This window comes from Actinia tenebrosa, unplaced genomic scaffold (assembly GCF_029948245.1).
Source record: "Actinia tenebrosa isolate PJP-AT-01 unplaced genomic scaffold, QUT_ActTen_1.0 PGA_scaffold2__45_contigs__length_23673736, whole genome shotgun sequence".
NCBI classification, from domain to species: domain Eukaryota; kingdom Metazoa; phylum Cnidaria; class Anthozoa; order Actiniaria; family Actiniidae; genus Actinia; species Actinia tenebrosa.
In genome coordinates, this window is record NW_028292579.1 from 10319921 (window position 1) to 10325920 (window position 6000).

Consider the following 6000-nt stretch of genomic DNA (forward strand, 5'->3'; position numbering starts at 1 on the left):
AGACTGAATTTAACTGCTGTTAAGACGATATGGCAGTTAAATCCGGTCTGCACGCAGACTAGGTTTTTGTTAGTACAAATTCGAGCAGAATACAGAGATTGCAATCAATCGGCCTAGGAGGCAAGTGTAGCTTAGGTAGTGGCCTAGTAACTGTGGTCCAGTAAGCTATAGAAACCCATCAGATTGGTAAAGTCGGTATCAAATTAGTAAATGTCCTTTTTAGCATAGTTTGAGAGTTTGAGCAGCGAACTGAGGCAAATAGTTCGTTCTAGAAGTGAATATGGTTAAGCCAAACGGCTCAATATAAATCCGCAGCTACTTCGGCCAGAAAAGAAGTTTATCAGTCTAACCAGCCTTTTTTCCGAGCAACATGCTTGTTTTTATAACGGTGTTATCAGCTGACATAGTTACCGTAAAAACTCAGTGTTCAGAATTACTTTTGATCATAGAGATCAATCATCTCGGTGCGCTCCCAGAGAATCGAAGATGCGCCCAGAATTTACTCAGATTATAAAATAAAGAAACATGTTCTAAATTTTCTACTTTTTTATCCACATTTGCAGACAATAAAAATTAAGTAGGATTCAAAAGAAAGTGGTTCTTTTTTTTTGTACTCACCGAATCAAGATTGTCCTCTTCTGCCAACTACGTACTAGTTCCAATTGATGTCTGGAACTTTTTATCGCATCACATGTACATATTCCAGCCTTATTAATTCGTCTTCATAAATTGACGTATAGCTTCAAACAGGAATCGTTTAATTTTGAATGTCAATATAATATTTCAGCTAATTTTGACTGAGCGTGACTGTTGACACTGGAACGGCAACCCTAGAGGACATAATTTGGCTTCATTTATTTTGCCGCGGTTCGGTGAAGGAAATGTTGATGTCGAATGAGGAAGTTTTTGATGCCTTTCTGTTTATGTCGTTTATTTTTATGAGTGCGGGGTGGGCGAAAAATATAATTTTCTACGCAATAAAACTAGTTCATTTTTGGCTTCCTGCTGTCTGATTGTTCTGTCCGACTAAGGAATCAATTGTTTATTTACAAAATTCCGTCACTTATTTTTATTTTTTCTTTCATGTTTCATCAGTAATGTTTCCATCAAATTATTTTTAAGGATCAAAATGTCGAGTAACGCTGCAAGTGATCCCATACAAAAGAACGCCGTAGTTTGATTGATTTCGTCGTGTTTCATTTTAGCTTACTTTGTAGTTATACAAAAACCATTTTAATGAAATTTTGTCCAAATGAATGTTCACTATTAAATAATATAATATAGCTTAGATAGTACGCGCGCTCTCATTGGCTGATTCATGGTTTTTGATTGACAGCTCACGACAAATTATTCCAAAAGTCTGAGTAAAATGCTTCTCTTTTCATTAATTTTAACCATTTATGATAAGATTTTCATGTCATTGTAGGCTGGTAATGAGATTCATGAGATTCATTTAGCTGATTGATACCAAGCAATAGAATACTATCTGGTTGATAGCACATGATGGACAGTGTTTGCCTCTCATTGTAGGGTGGTAATGAGATCAATTCAGCTGATTGATACCAAGCAATAGAATAGCACATGACGGGCAGTGTGTCTTAATCCTTTAGACTGAAAAAGACACAAAAGATAACTTTTGAGACCCAACCTGATGAGTCTCGAACCACTCTCACTTGTTTACAAACAAGTGAACAGTTTGTCGTAAATTATCGTCTTCCTATCAAATCTTGTGAGTCAAGCTTAAATAAATTGAAATGAATGCTGCTAAAGTTATAGAAGCTAAACTGAAAGCGTAGTCTATTCGCCAGACAAAAACGACCAAATCGTTAACCCTATCCCAGACTAAAACGACCAAATCGCAACCCTATCCCAGACAAAAATGATGCCCTATCCCAGACAAAATGTCAAAAAATGATATTCTACCCCAGACCCAAAAGCCAAAAAACCATGCTCTATAGGGCGGCACACACGAGCCGGAGGCGGCGACATCCCGCGTGCTCTTTTTCACCGGTAAAGTCAAATAGAACGTAGCTTCTATAGATTATTTATATGATCTTGATAGCTATGGCTTCTTAAAATTCTAGCAAAAACCCCGTTGTGTTTTCCTGTCAAGCACGTGGAGTATCATACTCGACCACGTGACCCTGGTCCAGTACTAACACTTTGTCATAACCCATGATGGTGTTTAGTCGATGTGCAATAGTAAGTACAGTACAGTCTTTAAACTTTTCTTGTATCACCTGCTGAGTCAGACTGTCTGTCATGAAGTCCACATTAGCAGTTGCTTCGTCCATTATCAGGATCTTGCTCCTTTGAAGCAACGCTCGCGCTAGACACAACAGCTGTCTTTCTCCGACGCTAAATCGCATTCCAGATTCATCCAGTGCGAAGTCCAAACCTCTTTTTAACTCTCTTATCTTGTCTTTGAGTTCTACTTCCTCTAGAGCATTCCAGATCGCTTGGTCGTCAAATTTATCTGTTGTTCTTCCTTAAACTTTTTGCAAACAGTACAGGATCTTGGGTTATAACCGCCATAGCTCTACGAGCAGCTTGGATGTCTATTGTCACTAGATCCATTCCATCAATCAGAACCTTCCCCTGAGGGTCTGGAATTCGGAACAAGGCAGCGACCAGAGATGATTTCCCAGCACCAGTTCGCCCCACGATGCCTATTCTCTGTCGTGGAATTACTTCAATGTGGACGTCCTTCAACACTCGAGGCCCTCCCTGGTAATACGAGAAAGACAAGCCTTGAATACTGACAGCACCGTGTGATGGCCAGCCCCGTGGTGGCAAGGATTTTATGCTGTAACCAGGCTCAGATTGTAGTTTGGTGTAGGAAATGATCCGTTCTGCAGACGTCATCTTGTTCTCTACTTCAGAATACATTGCGATGCCAAACCAAGTTTCACCAATGATCTCTATAGCATAGGTGATCACAAGTCCTGACGTCATAGCTGAACGAGCAATATTAGAACTTTTACTTATCCTTATTTAGGGGATGCATGCAAATAAATTAGAAGCTACTCTACTCTGAGAACGAAGAAAGGGTTCTACCAATACTTTCCTCTGACATCAGTCGACAGAATAAAAGCTGCGAGTCCTTGGCAAGGAGGGAATAGTGAAAAGCCTATGATATATATCATATAGGTTGTGGGCTGCTGTCCCAGTATTGTGAGGGCCCTCAACTGTGCGGTATCAAGCCTAGATTCCGTTGTCCCCATTAGGTTACTAGCGACCTTTAGACACGACGACGAGTACAAGATCGAGTACGAGTACGAGTTTTAAAATTGGTCCTGTGCACGTGGTTAACACTAAATCGTAGTTGATTTCCGATTTTTTTACAATCTAAAGATTCAATCTTCGTACATTATCATGACTACAAAAAGATAGTGGCTCTCTTTAAAAGTTAAAACACACGTACTCGTACTCGTTCTCGTACTCGTCGTCGGATCTAAAGGTCTCTAGTACTGTTTCAGGGGTGAGGACGCTAGCTCTTTCTACTACTTATACGGTGTAAAAACTGTTTTTCTATGTATCTGTACTCTTTGATCGATCACAATTTTCATACATCAAGTGGAACTCAGAGACTAGCGAGTTATGTAAAGAAATTCTTGAAACTAACCCGCATACTGTGTAACGATGATAGCGCCAAAGCCAGCACAAGTAATAAACACGACGCAGAGCAAATCCAGATAAAGGGCTAGCAATTGCTTAGTAGATAAGACAAGCTGGAATACTTTTGTTTGTTCATCCTGATACCTGATAAACATAAAAGAGACAAATAGAAGAGTGAAATAGAGATTGAAACTCTTTTGTTTTATCTCCAAATTGAGCTGCTTTGACGTCTCATAAAAGGGGTCTATTGCTTGTTTTTTCTTTTGTGTCAAAGTCATTCACCCTTAATTCAAAAGACGCTTAAATGAACTCGATTTGGTGAAATGAATGACTTTGACACAAAAGATCATACTGAGTAGACTTTGTTTACTAATGAGGCCGTACCTACCCCGCTTCCATGCAATTGTCCCTAGTCCCAACCGAGTTTGGAGGCCATTTATAAGAAAGGTCTATACATGATGTTACCAACTGCCTACCTCATAAGCTGTTTATTGAGCTCCTTCTGCTTGTTGGATGATCGAATTACCACCAGCCCATTGATTGTATCAGCTATATGATCATACATAGGACTGCACCGAACAGCCTCTAAACGCTTTAACTCCCGGCTAGTCTTCAAATTGAACCGACTATTGGCACAATGGCAATAACCATCCAAAAATTGACAGCTGCATTAAGAACTATTGCACCAGCAAAGTTAAGACAAAGCACAACCATCCTGGCAAACTGATCACGTAGCTTTTTGTCGACGCAACCAGTAATCCTTGGAAAATCAATTCATTATTCTGTCAACTGGGTTTTTGTCCATGAATATTACTGGAGATTTGAAAATGGGCAATGCCATTTTATCAGTGTCTGAAGGTCGCATGCGTCTATCACTTTGTCATATCTTTCTTGAAGAAATGGCCGTCCGAAAAGTATATTGTCTCGTATTGTTCCAGAAAAGATCCACGAAATCTGGCTTACATAAGCAATGCTGCCCATACCCTGAAACAACGCCAGACTTAAGAGGAATTTCCCCAAGAATTGCCATAAGTAATGAGCTTTTGCCACTACCAACTGCTCCACCGACCATAACGAGCTTTCCAGCAGAAGCTTTAAATGAGATTCCTTGTAAAACACTTTTATTTTCCAGACCGGACCAGGAGACAGAAACGTCTTTAACGGTAAGGTATTCTTGAACTGCATTCTTGAGCTCTTCATTGTGTGTATTCAAGCACCTTGCACTCAACAACAATGGCTGGTTTTTTCTCCAGCTACCTAACCGTAGAATCTTTGGGAGAGCTTTACCATACATTTTTCGGACCTGATTTTGTAATTCCAAGTTAAGATTTTCCAGGAAGACGCTTTCATTGATAAATGACATGGGATGATCCTGATCATTTGTACTTTTCGAATCTGGCAACGATGTCAAAAATCGTTCTATTCTCTTAACAGCGACATACGCATCAGTTGCATCTTTTAATGCAGTTGAAAGGCCAACAGTTATAGCAAATCTTGCTATGTTTAACAAAATCAGTAAGGTGAATATACGAAATGAAGAAAGCTGGACCCCAGAATAGAGAAGGGTCATGATAGAGATGAATAAAGCTGTTGGGGTCGCTGTGCTGTACGATGCCAAAAAACTTGAAGCTATAAGTCCTCTGAGGCGAATATACTTCATCTCTTTACTGAAAAAAATAAAAGAATAAAAAGAAGAAGAAACAATCATTGAAGAACAAACGTTTGATTAAGAATAAATAAATGAGCGTGTTTCATTCTACATTTTGAAATTTGAGAGTGACTTCCCTTAATTGATAGACTTACTCGATTGTTTATTTTACCGCAAATTGTTAATTTCTCGTGCGCTGATTGGCTAATTCTCATCATTGATGAGAGGACAGACCAATGAGCTGACGTTGCGTCTATATTAAATCATGTGGAATTAGAATATATTTGACATATAGTTTATATTTCTCATATACTCACATTTGGTAAATAGGCTTTTTTTTATCCGGTGTGAGAAAATACAAAAGTACCAGTGAGCTATTCACATCTGAGTCTTTGTGTGTTGCTTATGCTTATGGAAAGCAAGTGCGAACCAGACATTGGTTTTTGGAATGCTTTGCATAAAAATTGTTGTTGCTTTTCGTTTTGTCGGTTTGATATTTTCTCCTTCAATGAGTTGCTGATTTTGGTTACGAAAGTTGTAAGCAAGCTTTTCCTTGGATTCTATCGTTCTAATGCAACATGCAATGGCGCCAGCTGATCAAAAGTAATTATAGATTAATAGCCGTTTTTTTCATTAGACTTTTATTACTAGGTATACCTACCCTCTTAGTCTTTTCACGACATCATAAAAACTCCATTCCCAAGCATGCATCTTTACAGCTCGGATCCCACAGA

The 6000-nt window shown here is 39.0% G+C and overlaps 1 protein-coding gene across 1 annotated transcript in view; it reads right to left on the reverse strand.

Annotated features, from left to right (window-relative positions):
• LOC116289865 (cytochrome P450 4F1) overlaps positions 1-700 on the reverse strand; it is a 31241-nt gene extending 30541 nt beyond the window's left edge. The window contains exon 1 of the mRNA XM_031696803.2: positions 619-700. The gene's annotated coding sequence lies outside the window, so the exon portion shown is untranslated. The remainder of the gene's footprint in view (positions 1-618) is intronic.
• Between the last annotated feature and the right edge of the window lie 5300 nt (positions 701-6000).